General features: G+C 33.9%; 1 long non-coding RNA gene across 1 annotated transcript; it reads left to right on the forward strand.

Moving 5' to 3' along the window:
• Positions 1 to 5,260: 5,260 nt before the first annotated feature.
• On the forward strand, positions 5,261 to 7,436 carry LOC107642872 (uncharacterized). The gene is made up of 3 exons (XR_001620709.3): positions 5,261 to 5,633; positions 5,714 to 5,760; positions 5,858 to 7,436. It is a non-coding gene; the product is annotated as an uncharacterized LOC107642872 (long non-coding RNA).
• Positions 7,437 to 16,225: the final 8,789 nt, after the last annotated feature.

The following is a 16,225-nucleotide window of genomic DNA, read 5'->3' on the forward strand; positions in this document are numbered from 1 at the left end:
TTCAATTCATTTTCAAACCATTCTAAAACCACTTCTATGCATTTCAATACTCATTTTTCATCTTATCTCCATTCCACACCTAATCAAGAAAGTTAAAACATACTCCTTCTAATTTCATAAGTTTTTTTTTATCAATAATCACATTAACAATCCAATCACACAACCAAATCCTCATTATTCCAATCAACAATTCACTCATGGAAAATTCATCACTTACCGTGACTTACCTTATATGGGATATCTCACCCTATCTTGGTCTTCGGCCCAATTTCCATATCAATTGCCAATATAGGCAGTCATACCACACCAAATCAATTATATATATTCAATTTCATTCATACTATGACATGGCATTCATCAAACACCAAATTCACATAACCAATTAATTCACAATCCACCATTTATCCTAAATCATTCTTCGAGTACATCATCAATCATTTTCATTTAACACTAACCTAGGGGCAATTAATCTAGGTTTTCACAAAGTTTTACACAATATCTATCCGAAATTAAGACCCGTACCTTCGTTGACGGCGGTCTCAACCTCAGAAACTCTTCTACGGCAATTCTCACCTTCACTAGCTCAAACTCCACCAATTCCACACTAAAGCGATCCAAGGAGTTCAACCCTGTGCCAAAATTTCACCGGGCTAGCTCTATCTCACCCCACAATCAATTCATACAAGCTATATTCCATCTAATCACAAGATTTTCACATAATTCAAATTCAGTGAATTGTACCTTGTGCAACTCATCCATTAGTGTTGGTCGGCTAGAGACGTCTTGGGGGTCAAGCTCGGCTAGGGCTGGGATGTCGTCTGTATTCTAGACAAAGTTAATCTATTGAATTGTTCTGTTGATGGTGGTCTCAATTTCAAACCTGCATTTGCAACATTGTCTTGCATCTATATAGTTGGCATGTACAGTTGCAATAACGTTGTTCTACACATGAAACTTTACATATAGGTGAACTATAGAAACAATAGCTCCGAAAGAATTAAAGGATGGTCGTCCCAAATAACAATATAAGGGCTGACGCAGTCAACCACTAAGAATCGAATATCTAGGATTTTCGAGCATGGATGCTTTCCTAGTGTAGGTCTTAACCAAAGATAACCTGTCACGGGAAATCTTTCTCCAGAGAAGCCTACTAATTCCCTGGTTGAAGGCTGTAGAGCTTTCTCATTAAGTTGCATCTTTGAAAAGTTGAGTGGAATAATATATCGGCATTGCTTCCTGGATCAAGTAAGACCTTTCTAACTGTCAAGTCCCCAATGTTTATTGAGATGACAACAGGATCATCTAAGTTTGGGCATTGTGACTTGAAACCCGATGCATCAAAGGAAATGTGATTGGTGGGGAGGGTTTGCTGTTGTGTTGATGAAGATCCTTCCATGGTTAGCATTGTTCTTAACTTCATTTTCTAGCCGAGCTGATGATTCCCCCCCTACAAAACTTCCTGAAATGTAGTTAATGACTCCTCTTGTGGGAAGTTCAGGTGGAATAATCCATTTCCATTTGTCTTTGGATGCTGAGTTAAAGTTTGGTTGATCTGTTGCAGGGTTTGTTATGTATTTTTGAATTCTGTCGTTGACATATTTGTCCACCAATCCTTGTCTTGCCAGTCTTTCTAATAGGTCTTTGGCTGCTACACATTCATCGGTTGTATGGTCAAACTTTTGATGGAATGTGCATTACTTGCTCTTGTTCACATACTTCTGATCTTGATAAGTTCCTGCTCTGCTGTATGGTTTTATGATCTTAGGATTTCTTTTATCATGTCTTCTCCTTTCGTATTGAACTTTGTATATGAGTCAAACATCGGTGTCAACTTGAATGGATTCTTTTGTTCTTGTATTTGATTTGGTTTCCCATGTTTGTCTTCTTCTCTTCGGCGTGTTTGCTTTTCAGATTTTCTAGCTTCTCTGAGTTCTTCAATCTCTATCTGCTTTGATGCTTTATCTCGAAACTCAGTTAATATTTTAGATTTAGTGACTGTAATAGTCTCCTGGAATCTTCCCAGGCAGAGACCGCTCTTCAGGGCATTTAGGTGCACATTCGGACAGAGATCAGGAATTTCCATTGCCATGGTGGCAAACCTTGTCATGTAATATTTCAAGCTCTTATATTGACATTTCTTGATGGTGATGACGAAATTAGAGTTATGGACGTAGATCTTTGAGGCTGCGAAATTGTTGATGAATAAGTCGACAAACTCTTCAAAGCTGGAAATTGAACCTGCAGGCAAACTAGAAAACCATAATAAAGTAGCTCCATCCAAAAAAGTTGGAAACGAACAACATAAGATTGGATTAGAAGCGCCATTTAAAAGCATCATGGATTAAAATTTAGTGCTGTAGGTTTTGGGGTCGCAGAACCCCTCATATGGTTTTAATGTTGTTGGGAGTGTGAAATTTTTCGGCATTTGAAAATTCATTATTTCTGCCGAGAAAAGGATTTTTTCTTCTTTTTGTGGATTTCGGGGGAGTGACTTCCATCGTTGTATTTGTTTCAGAATGATGTTCATCCTCAGGATTTTCCTTGCTTGCATTCTTTTTCTCACCCTCCTCCTTATCCCCACCTATTCTACCCACTAGAAGGTCGGGCATTTTCTTTACTTCCGCATGGAGGGAGTATTCATATCTACTAATTCAGCATGAGTGCGAGGGGGGTGGTGTTACTGCATCGTTGTCCATGCTTGGAGTTCTAAAAAAAGAAGTAAAACAAAGAAAGAAAGAGAATTTGTGGGGTAACGCTAAAATTCAGTCCCACGGTGAGCGCCAAATGTTTCGTCAAGAATACTCTTCTAACTATAGCTTGTCATTGCTTCTTGATAAATGCTTTCACGTTTTCGGCACAGCAAAAATAGGAGATCCACAGAGCTTTGACTTGGACGTGGAATTTACAAAAAGGATTTTGACGTTTAAGTCAATAATATATCTCTTAAAGTGAAAATAAGTAAACTAAACGTATTAAGATTGTGATTTGTTCTCCGATTCTTCCCTTTAGCCTTGCTAGTGCTGCTATTTATCGTTGTTCAAGATAACCAACCTCTCACCATCATTTCTGAGTTTTGGTTCGAGTTCGAGAGAGGTGGAGGCCATTTTTTATTGGGCAGATCTTTATTTAAAATATTTTGAATAAGAATCTGAGGTATAACTGACGTCATCCGAGTTATAAGGGTTAAGAAAAAAAATTATTAAAAGAGAATATCATTTACTTTTATTTTTTTGTCATGGTATTGCTATTTTCTAAAACAATATTTTAAGTAATAATATTTGAGAATAAAAAAATAAACACAAACAGCTAAAATTTTATTTATTTAGTATCTAAATTTTATTAAAGATCTGTCGTTGGCCAGTAAATTACTATATGCACAAAGAGAGATTTGAATTCTCAACATACATTACCGTGCTAGTTAACTAAAGTTTTTAACCATATGTTGGGTTGGAAGTTTTTTAACCTTTAGGTAGCGTTTGTTTTCGGAGACACGACACGGAGACATGGACAGCACATTCTTAAAAAGCGTTTGGAAGCAAAGACATGGATACTGAACATATTGTCTCCGGGACAGTTTTTAATACTTTTGTGTCCACTCTTTTACGGAGGACAATGATGGACACGGATTTGGAAGAGAGACACGGACGTTTTTATGAATTTTTTTTCTTTTTTGTCCATGGTGCTATTTTTTATTATTCCACTGTTACCCCTTCTTATTTTTTCTATTTTGCGTTGTTCTTAGAAAGTACTTTTTTTTACTCCATGCTCTTTTTCTATCTCTACGTTCTTTTTCTTTCTCTTTTTTTCTCAGGTACTCTCTCTTTTTTATAAAAATTTTTATTGGACTGAATAATTTCTTTTTTCTTATCATTCTTACTTCAACATCATTTTAACTTTATATTATATTATTTTATTTGTAATAAAAATAATAACAAAAATAATTAGTCTGGAGACTTTTAAAAGATAAATATTATAAAGGTAAAATTGATATTTTAAAATGCTAAAAAATAATTTATAAATTATAATTGATTTTATATAATTTAAAAAAAATTAATTTTTTGAAAGAAAAATAAAATTTTAGATAAAAAAAATTAATTTTCTAAATAAAAATAGATTTTTATGTGCAAAAATTAATTTTTTTCCATTTAAAAATGGATTCTTTTTTTAAAACTGATTTTGTATTTAAAATTAATTTGGCTTATTAACCTAAATGAAATTTTTTATTAATCAAACTCAGATTTTTTTTGTTAATATTAACTATATGTATTCCTACATATTAATAATAAATTTAAAAAAAATAATTATATTTATAAATTTTATTTTAATATAAATATTATTATATAATTTTTTATTAAAATTTTTGACTGCTTCAAATATTTTTTTCAAGTTCCCACTGTCTGTACTCCTACGTACTCTTATTATTTATTAAATTAGTTTATACTCAAAAATTTGGAATCACATGACTATTTTAGTCATTTTATATAATATTTTAGTCCTGTCCATGTGTATCCAAACATAATACTAGACATTACATTAGTGTCCTATCCATCGTATCCAAACACGATACACAAAACATAATTTTTAATGTCTCTGTCCTATTGTCTTTGTCTCAGTGTTCTGTTCTGTCGTGTCTCTACAAACAAACGCTACCTTAAAAAACCATCAAGTTGTTGGATAATCATGGTGCAGTAACCCAATAATGCATGATTCAGCCCAAGAAAAAAACTGTGTGTAAAGTTAAGAGAGAACTGAAACCATCCAACAACCCACCAAAAACACCAAGCAAAAACTTTGTCAAGGCTTGTTTTTCTTTTTGGTGAACATTATCACTTTTATTTTTTGTTCTCCTATTTTTAATGAAGACAAAGAAGCCCAACAAGACCTGAAGATGAAATTTTATTTGACAAAAGATTGTATTATCAGCGTTTAGACCCAACAAAACAAAGGATTACAGGGTTGCATTGTATTAGTACTTACGTAGTTACGTAGATAATTTCCCTTCATCTTTCGTTAAAGTTAAAAAAATCAGGGCCTCTTGTTTTTTCTTTTTTTCTCCTTCCGGGAAGCACGTGAATTAGAAATTGGAGCCGTGTTTAACGAGGACTCTAGATAGTAACCCATATGCCATCGTGTAAATGACGCAATTCAACTTTCTAGTTCTAGGCGTAAAGATCACGCAGCTTTGAATTGTTCTTTTGGCCAGCTTATCTTTGCCGTCTATCGGTCTATGTATGTTGGGGTAAACACTAGAACGATAAACATAGACACCGCCATTGTCCCCACTATTTCCCAAAAATACCCCTCATTATTATTATTATTATTTTCAAAAGCGACACGTCACTGACAGCGCTACCCCACCCGATAAATAAATGAACCGCACCTAACTTTCCACGCCTCACAATCTCCTACCGTCAATACAATCAAATCTCAACCGTCAGATCTACACAGCCCTATTATATAAGATAGGTTTGGGTTTCCTCCTTTATGTCATTCATCTCCGGCTTCCCCTGATCCTTATCCTTGTCTTTTAGATTAGGTCAGATCTTGTTCACGCGTTTTCTCTGATACACCTATTCTCCATAGATCTGTATGGATCCGATCCAGAGCTACACGCCGATGGTGCTTTTGTTCGGGTATGGTCAATTTTCTATTGAATTTTCGCTTAGTAGAGCTTTGATGGATAGGTTTTTACAGTTTTAATTTTGTTTTACAGGTTCTACAAGGATCTGACGCTCGTTGCCTCAGATCTAACGTTCAGAGGTGCGCGCTTCACGTTCGTCTTGCTTTTGGAATCTGTTTCGTAGCAAGTCCTTTGTTCATGGGTTTATCGAGGCTCTTGAGGTGTTGTATTTTGCAGGTACGGCAGAGAATCGGTTATCGGATGGACACAGCGTAGATCCATAGAGAAACCAATCTGTTGCCGCTTTTCCCTAGTTGATATCTCCGTCTCCAGATCTACCATGATCGATTGCAGCGAAGCTCGTTCTGGCGAAGAACTCCGTAACCTATGTTGCAGATCTCAGAAATTGTAAAAGAAAATTAGTGTATGCTTTGAAGTTAAAGAGGAGGACGAGTGTGTGTGGATGTAGATTACGGGATGAAGAACCTCAATAACGCTGAGCGGGTTTGAGGTTTGGAATCCTGAGTGATCTTGTCATCCGACCTTTGCCATGACAGGTGCGCTTGCATGGCAGGTCAAACAAAGTTAATAAAAAAAGAATTTATTTGGTTTTGGGGGGTGAATCGCACGGGAGTTGCCCGGGGTCACCCCCTTGTGTGTGGTGTGTGCTTCCTTTTCGTTCTGCTCCCTTTTTATTACCTATCTGTTGCTCTTTCAACACCGGACGGGATGGAAACACCAGCGGATACGCATGCTCGTACGCTCCAATAATTGAGGTATCATCTTAACAGTTATTCGCATTAGATCATTATATACTTACGTATGCACCGTTAAAATTCGATGGAAAACTAATTTCTAATAACATCCCCACCCTAAAAGGAGCTGGTAAATTAAATAAGAAGTATCAAGTAGTTTTTATCGGTAGTTTTTTGGTATATGGGATATATATGCTTTTTATAATTTACCTAATATACATGGAAGCAACATCATTATGCAAATTCTAACACCTTGATCTTTTATTAATATTTTGAATGAAAACAGCTCGTTAGTTATCGCTTGTTCCTCAGTTAGTTTATAGTACAATCTTTTTTTTTCAGAGTTTATAGCTCATAGTACAATCTTCGTTTTTTTATAGCTCATAGTACAATCTTCGTTTTTTTAATTTTATATTAACAACGGAAATGTGCACCAACAGTTTTGTAATTTGGTATTAATTTCATTCATACTCATCGAGCTATTAATATAGGGGTAGTTATGCATTTTATAGCTCTACTACGGGTTTATGTAACTATGATGTACTTCAATGGAAAGGAAGAAAACACTGGCTGTAAAAAGTTTGTAGTTTAGAAACATGTTCTCTTTGAAGCCGATGTTGTCAGGAATATTGCTCGAGGAAATCTGGTGTTGAGGAGGGATGTAGCATTAACATTTTCGAGTTGTTGCAACCCGGCTGCTTGACGATTTTGAAGTCTTAAAGAAACTAGTCAACATTGGCAGTGGACCGAAGCTTCCACATGATGATTTTAGTATGGTTTTCTAGTCTTTCATCAATATATTAAGGTGAAGATTCTTTCAATTTCAGTACGTTTCATGTTCTATGTTTATAATATTTTACTCGTCTAACGAATTACATATTTAGTTTAGCTGGAAAACTGTAATGTTTACCGAAGCACGCCTTAAACCCCCACCCTCCCCTATTCTTTTTTCCTTTGTTTCTTTACACAGTAAATCCTTTGGTAGTTGATGCCGTTTTGTTGCATTTTCATATTCAGTAGATCCTTTTTTAAATGAAGCAATGCTAGTTCTTGTTGGTGAATTGTGGTGATTCTCTCATTTCGAGGGTTAACCAGTTCTCATTCAAATGATAGTTTTTGTTAGCTATGCATTGTGCTAGGATAGAAATGTGTTGTTTGGGATAAGTGAATTTTGAACCGATGAATTAGATTCTCTCTTTTCATGCCTTTGCTATGTATTTGTATGTTTGGGACTACCAGTTAAATACTCATAATTACGCGGGTAATTTGAAGTGTACAACTTATCTGACGTTACATGCAAAACATATATTGGATCTAGCCTTTTTCGAATGCTGGATATTAGTTTTGGATACGGCTGGTGCCACTTACGCAACATCTAGTGATGTTCGTGGAATGTGGTGATAATTTCCGTGAGATGTTTCTTCTGGAGGATGGCTTTTTGTGATTCTGAAATTCAGCTTTTCTGCTAAGGGTCTTGGATATTTTTAAGTATATTACGATGGCTTCTTGATTTTTCAAATGCAGACAAGAATGTCACTAATTTTTGGTGCGACATGTATATAGTTTTTTAGAAATTGGATATTAATCTGGTTTGTTTGCAAGTATTTATGAAAAAATGAGATTTAAATCTGATGATTTTATACGAATTAGGTTTATGTTTTTTGCTATGGCCGAAAATATCTTCAAATAATTCATGAGAATGAATTTTGATCAAAATATTTTTTTAGTGTATTTTTCAAAATCTAAGTATTTATACGGATCATAAACGATATGCCAAGTACAAAATTTTGGTTTTTTGGTCGGCAGATTAAAAAATTAGGATTTATTTTGGTAGTATTTATCCAATTTAATATTGGTAAATATGTCAAATTTGTAGTGTTGCAATATTGTTTTTAATAACCAAAGCTAATCATAATTCCCCATAACTATAGGGAATGGATTCTCTCGATTGAAAAAAAATTGTGTAAATTGTGATTTTTAACTTGTTTTCACTCATTTATTTTTAGTTTTGTTTATAAAATTAGTTGTGAGAGATTATATTTTATTTTAAAAGGATTGAGAGGGTTCATTTCTATCTGTGGAAGGCTGCAAAATCGTGTGTTAAATTTATATATCTAATCTATGATTCCTTCTGTGTTCTATGTGGTTTTAAGAGATTCCTTGGTAAATTATTTCTAAATTGTAAATTAGTGTATTCTAATTTTTCATCGATAATTAATATCTTTTTCGTCTTTTTCTTAGTCTTTTTTTTGTGTAAAAGTTGGACCTTCTAGCCTTCTCCTGAACAATAGAGTCTGTGTAGTAGTATAAAAACAAATTTGTTAGGGTTCTTGAACCAAACTGTGTTGCTGAAACTCTGAAAGTGGTATCCATGTATGATGTTACAAAATCACTAATCTCACTCCGACAAAAAACGAAAACAATCTTGTGGGCCAAAACAGTTGCAGAAGTTTCCTACCTTTTACTTCCAAGACCGACGCGGTCCTCAGCTCTGTAATTCGATTCTTTGCCTGCGTTTCTTTTCCTCGTTATCCTTTTTCTTTGTAGATCTTTTCCGCAGACACAAGCTGTTGATTGTTAGTTTGGGTTTCCTTCTTGGGTCGAGTTATTAATTTGTTATTTCCCTGTTTAGGTTTTGGATACGATCTTGACATTTGCTCGCGTAAAAGATCTGTAAGCTCAAAACGGTAGAGCGCTCAGAGCATTGATAGTGCTTTGAGAGGATGGTGGTTCGAATCCACCCGGGTCTACATTTGTTATTTAAGAGAAGTATAAGTTAAATTACTCTATTAGTAATTTATTATGTTTTCAAATTTGTAATTAGATTTTTAAAACGTTTTCATCCACTTCATATCACTGTTTTATACTTTTATCATATATTTTTTTAACCATATTCTATTCAGTTAAAGTGCTTATGCTATTAAGTTATTTTTAGAACAGTAATGATGAGATTATAAATTTAAAACTGGTGTAAAAATTTTAAAATAGTAAAATTTAACTATAAACTTAATAAAATTATATGGATTGATAGAATTATGTACAACTTTTAAAATATCAATGAGCACTTTTTTAATGAATTTTTTAATGATGAGTGGAGTTTATTTTTTAATAATAGTAAAAAATATTTAAAAACACAAATAATGTGCTATAGATATTTAAAAAGAATTAGTTATTAAAATTTAGTTATTATTACCTAAAGAATATTCAAAAAGCAGTAGAATTTATTATTTTTAGTTATTAATTTAATTTTTTTATTCTTGTAATTATATAATATATTTTTAGTTCATATTTTAAATATTAATGACTAGCCGATAGTTAAAACTAATAGTTAAAACTAATATATTCCGCTGGTCCTCACATTCCTCATCGTTAATGGCCAGCTCGCATCCCATCCCTCTCCTTACTTTATATTAGTTGTTCTTTTTTTCATATTCAGTTAATTATTTTGTAGCTCTCAATAAGTTGAGATCAACATTGAATTAGCTTTTTTTTACTCTTTCTATGCTGGGGACTACCATGATACATTGCTACTGTTTCGGCCTAAAGAATGCGAACACCTATCTCAATAGTCCCACCATCTTAAATGATAATTAACTTATTCTAGCAGAAGTCTACGATTGTCTCTGTTTTTCTTTTGCTAGTATCCTATCTTTTGCAGACTTTGCTGTGTTGGTATCGTATTTCTATTATGTGATTCATAGAATGATGCTTGAATATGTCGATTTGTTTTTTGTACCATTTCTTTTTATATACAAAGAATATAAATATTTTTAAAAAGAAAAGTTAGAAATGAAATTGAGAAAAAAAAAAACAGCAAAAGTGAAGAAACAAGAGTGAGAGCATGTGTTTATATCATTACTCCACATTTATTTTGGTGATATTGACCTTTTCATGTGTTAAAATATGATTATTTATATATGTTTTGTTATTAGTTTATATTTTTAGAATAAATAATTTTATAATATAATATCATATTTTTTTATGATAAAAAAATTTAGAATTAGATCTCAGTTGATTTTTTAGAAAAAAAAAAAGAATCTTAACATTATTTCTATTAGTTTTAAATTTTTTGAACGAGTTATTTGATGATGGAAAAGGTTGCATAATCTTGTATTTTAGGATAGGTCATTCTAATTAATGATTATAGTGTGACTATAACTTTAAAATTACAAGAAAGCATCGGTGTACACAATGTTTCCATTTCATGTGATCACATAACGTCGTAATCTTGGAGGACGATCACACGAGCTTCTCTAATTAGAACATGTTTGATGGATTTCAAAACACTAATATCAGCCACAACAGAAGCATATAAAGAAACGTATATGTTTCTCACTCATTTAGGGAACGAAATAATTTGATTTCGTCTTTTGGGAACATGCATGAGTTTCACACAATATAGCCTATGTTTCACTAGTAAATTATCAGAAAAACCCAGCATATATATCTGTTAGTCAGAAAATGTTTTCGAGAGTCTAAGTTGATTCGAAACGCTAGTGAAAGGTCAAGAAAGAAGCAAAGGTCGAAAAGACGCACGTGCGGGAATTAATTGGAAGTTATTTGACATAGACTCGATTTAGACACCTTATCAAATCGAATAAGCGCTCGAATGAGGAATCGAACAGTTGTCCGAATCGAGAATCGAGCAGTTATACAAGTAAAGAAGTTGAAGGCTTTCTCTGAGTTAGGAATTTATTGGTAACGTTCATTAGCAAAAGAGCGGGAACGGTTACCTAGGAATGCGCATACAAGGCAGCACCATGCAATTAGTGGTCGGTTATAGAAAGTAGATTATAAATATTAGTAAGTTTTAGGAAATAAGGGTTGGAACTTTTCTTCAGAAATACACTCAAGCACACTCACATCCCCAGCGAATTTCTGAATCTGCATTCGAGTTCGATTTCTGTAGGGTTCCTTCCATTGTCTTTAATTTTCCATTTACAATTTCTGTAAACTTTACTTTTCTTTGTCAAATTTATCTTCAAAGCATCCTTTAATTTCATTGTCAGATTTACATTCAAAGTCTTCTTTACTTATTTGCCCAATTTACATTTCAATACCTTTTAAGTTTTTTGTCAAAAGCCCTTTGATCTAATCGAAGGCATTTTAATCGCTTTCTTTATAATTCAGTACAAGTCATTTCGATTTCAGTCGGTCTATTTTTCGAATCTTTTCTTTTACACTTCTTTTACCCTTTTGGCATTTTTCGAATTTATTTTCTATTCTAATACTCGTCTACTTCGAGAACCTTTGATACACTTATAGAACTGGTACCTGCAAAAGAGGAGTAGGTTTCGCTCCCAGACCATTAGAATCAAACCACCATCAATTTGTTAAAAATCGACAAAATAATATCAATCTAGATTAACGTTTAAATATTATATTTTTGTTCGAACATGTTAGAAGAGGTGTCAGCGAGTCTTTAAGCATTTCCAGTGACTTCGAAAAAAGTGCTAGCATCGTTTAAATTGAATCCAAAACTATTTATTTTGCCTGTATGATATCTTAAGATTTTTTTTATCTACTTTTCTATGTTAATTTCTTCTTACAATTTCACTAGCTTATAAATATTTGAGAATTTTTTTTTATTTTTCTTATCCTAATTTTTGAATTATATATTTATTTCTCTAGTGAATAAAATACTATTATTATCTTGAAAAAAAAAAACCCGGATTAAGCCTTTAATGTAAACATATTTTGACCTTAGCTTTTAATTATTATTATCATTTGAGGTAAATTAGTACTAATATATTATCCATGATCTATTCTATTATAAAAAACGATATAAAAAGGAGTTGGAGAATAGCAAATCTTTCTTAAAACGTCCTTCATTATATATAACTGATAAAAAAAATATATTTTTACCATTTTGAATATTTGAATTCAAAACTTTTTAATTTCATATTTATTTATTTTGTATATTTAATTTATAAAAAGTAAATTAATCGAAACGTAAATACCCATCAATGTCATTGTGCGAGACCTACTCTCGTGCCATGTGGTAATAAAAGGGCCTTTCTGTTGGTAAAGTGAACAGTATAGATCTTTAAGATCAGACATCATTTTTCTAGTTAGTATCCAAACTATAGAGGATTTTTCTAAAAGATGATAGAATGATAGATGATAGAATGATAGATAATAGAATATGGTTATTATGGATAATCAATTGAATGTGAAAAGCTAAAATGGACGTGAAGATGGGAAAAAGATACTCGTTACATTCTTTACAACACCAAAACGTTACGCAATAAATAAAATTCGTGTCTGATCGCAAAACTCATTCATATTCACCATCCTTGAATTGGCCACCGCTTTTGAGGATCCGGAAGCCAAGCAGACCGTTTCTTCTCCTTCTTCACCGCCACTGCCGCCTCCTTGTGGTGGGAACTGGAAGAGAAGGTTCTACTTGTGAAGGACAAAAACTTGCTTAGAATTCCCAAATTACCCTTCTTACTATGCTTCCTTTTCGGATCACTGAAATCGTGTTCCCCAATTATCCTCATTGATTGGGAGAGCCTCTCATAACCACCACATTCCAGGTTCAAAGATTCTGATGAGAGTAATATGCGTTGCGACTTCGATACCCTGAAGCTTCTGCTGCTGAAATCCATCTTCAACTTCAACTTCAGCTTAATTAAGGTTAAGCTGCGGTTGGTTTTTTTTTTTTTTTCCCTAAGGCTAAACTAAACCAAAAAATGAAAAATAAGAGAGAACAATTAATGGGTTTTTTCGTGGATGGTGACATGGTTGGTTGGGAAATTAAATGAGAATAATTGAGTGGCTTTATTGCTTTACCAAGAAACCAAAAGTCAACTGTGGGTGGGTATTGATTATAAAAATGAGTTTATCTGTGTCTTAAAATAGTGTTTATTTTAAAATATTGGGAAGACTAAGATTTAGTATTGTATTTAGTAGTTAAAGATTAAAATAAAAATTTTTGTTTTTATTTTCAAAATTTCAATTTTTTTGTACTTCTAAAAGTGATAATACAAGGAATTGAATATTTTTGGAACCGAGACTGAAATTTTAATATTTTATTTCTAAAATATATTTGTTTAAAATTTTATATTCTAAATTTATCCTTCACTCTAACTCTACCACAACACCTCCACCACCAACAATAACAGTGTCGACAACAACAACAATTTCATAAATCAGATTTAATAACAACAATACTAAAAACAACATTATAAAAAATAACAATCTCAAAATAGAAAAGAGAAGAATAGTGAGACACAAAAATGGCACGGCATACCATTGGTGAGCACAAAAAGTAGAAGCAACAGAGAATAGAGGCACAATAACCATAGCCTCCTCCCTCTGGTATTCACCTACGATGAACTTGAGTCCTCCACGAATGAATTTGACCCCAAGTGCAAGAGGAAAATAGAGAGAAAGAGAAACAGAGGAGAGCAGAGCCCAACTCCAAAAGGAAGAGCAGACCTGGTAAGAAACAGCGATGGCGGTGGCGAGGCAGATGCAGAGGTGGCAAAGACCCTTTAGAGTACCAGTCGGCAACACTGAGGTTTGCTAGGCTCGAGGAGATTGTCATCTATGCCGACCTTAGCGGTGGTTCCGGCAGTGGGATTGACGGAAGGATTGTTTTCTCACTGTTCAATTCTTCGAGCACAGGGTAAAAAAGAAAGGGGGTGCAGCTTGATGAAAATTGAAATAGGAAGGGGTTATTAGGGCATGGCAATTTCCTCCGACGGGGGTATCCGCGAGGATTTACCTGCTGGGGTACAGATTTAGGGGAAGTTTTTCACCCATAGGGGCGGGGATAGGGACCCACAAAATAAATGGGGCGGGGGCAGGGTCGGGACCCATATAATACCCGCATATAGGAAATAATGAAAATACTTCTGTATATATATTAGTTATGAGAAACCGTAAGTGTCACTCTTCTATTTTCTATGCCGTCACTACTCACTCTCCTTCTCTCAGATTCTCTCCCTATTGGCCTTTCCTTCTCGGTCCCTCTCAATTCCTCTCTTTCTCTTTGTCAACCTCCTCCACTCTCACTGTCGTCCACGCTGTTGCAACCATCGTCCCCTCTCATTGCTTCCACCTCTCACTCTTAAAGTCGCCGCGAGGAGCTTGAAGCATCGTCATCCTCTTCGGAAGAGGCAGAAGCGTTCTTCATCGTTGCCCTCTTCGTTTTTCGGAAGAGGCATAATCGTTCTTCGTCGTCGCCATCTTCGTGAGGCATTGTTCGCTGTCGCCGTCTTCATTTGCAGCAGAGGAAGAATCATTCTTCGCCGTCCCATCTTTGTCTTTGGCAGAGGCAGTCCAGTCTCCATTGCCGCGTCCAGCAAGATCGTTTTTTGCCGTTGGCCGCTCTTCCTTTTGATAAATCAACCTTAGATTTTCATTTACCTTAAAGCATTTGATATTTGTTTTATTAATTATCTTGTGATTTTCTTTAAATTCCATACAAGTGCCTCGTATATATGCCTCTATTTTTTTTTGTAATAATGCACAGTGACTAAAAGAAACTGGAATTGAATGTTTAAAATTTTTTAACCTTTGATTGTTTTCCATTTTTTTAATACATATTCAAACAAATCAAAATCTACAATCACTATTATTATGTGATGGAAAAAATGCTTAAGATTTATTTTTTTAGAATGTGATATATATGTTTAGTATTTACATATATTTTGGTTGTTTTATTAATATGTTTGTTGATTGAATTGAGACAATATTAATTGTTTCTGTTTTTTTTTATCAATTCTTTTTTATTTTTTTAGTTTTTTTTTAATATGTGGATATCCGTGGAGACTCCAATCCCCGGTAGATAGGGCTGAAGTGAGCCGAGCTAAACCAAGTTCAAGCTCAACTCACGAAAATTGAGCTTAACTCATGGCTTGACTCATTAATAATTGAGCCTATTTCTTAAGCTCAAAATCGACTCACCGAAAGCTCACGAGTCAGCTCAAAAAACAAGCACATAATCTATAATTCTATATCAATAAATTATAACTTATTATATATTAAAAAGATTAATTTTATATGTTGTCTGTTTATCGATTATAAATTTTTTATTTATGTTTTACATCAAAATTATATATAAAAAATAACTATAAAAAAATACATACATATATATATATATATATATATATATATATATATATATATATAATCGATTCAGCTCACGAGCTAATGAGCTGAGTTTATCCAAGCTCAAGCTCAACTCATTTAATTTATGAACCCAATTCTAGGCTCAAGCTCAGCTCACCAGCTCATGAGTTCAGCTTATCGAGCTATTAACGAATCAAGCTCGAGCTAGTTCATGAGCTGACTTGAATCACTTTCATCCTGTTAGCTCAGCGATAGAATTATGATGCAATAATAATTGAATAAAGAAATATATGAAAATATGTATTGGAAGATTCAGCAAATGCAATGTATGATGGTCACGCTTTACGTCACTTCGAGTACAGGAAAATTAGACTCCTCAATCTCAAGTTGTTATTCTTCTCTACCCTCATTCTATTCTACCCATTACAATATAACCCCTTCCAGAATATTCCGATCCTAATTAACTACTTTGGCTTCCTTTACAATGCTTCCCATTTACCTCTCCATATGGTAGTCCTTCGTCTAATTAGAAGCCTTTCTCACTCTCTTGCCAACTGGGTCTGCTTCTTTAGTTGATCCAGCTCCAGGTTCTGCAATCTCTTCAATTGGGCTAGTTTGTGGGGCTGAGTTTAGAGAGGTTGTATCAGCTATCTCCTCCCCAACAATGATCTTGCCCTCAAGATCTAACTCTGAAAACATATGCAACAGTTGGTCAAAGTCCACCCAAGTTGTCTCCTCCTGTTAGTCCTGTGGTAAGCCCTCCCAATCC

Source organism: Arachis ipaensis, chromosome B5 (genome assembly GCF_059453495.1).
Source record: "Arachis ipaensis isolate K30076 ecotype BB chromosome B5, ASM5945349v1, whole genome shotgun sequence".
NCBI lineage: Eukaryota > Viridiplantae > Streptophyta > Magnoliopsida > Fabales > Fabaceae > Arachis > Arachis ipaensis.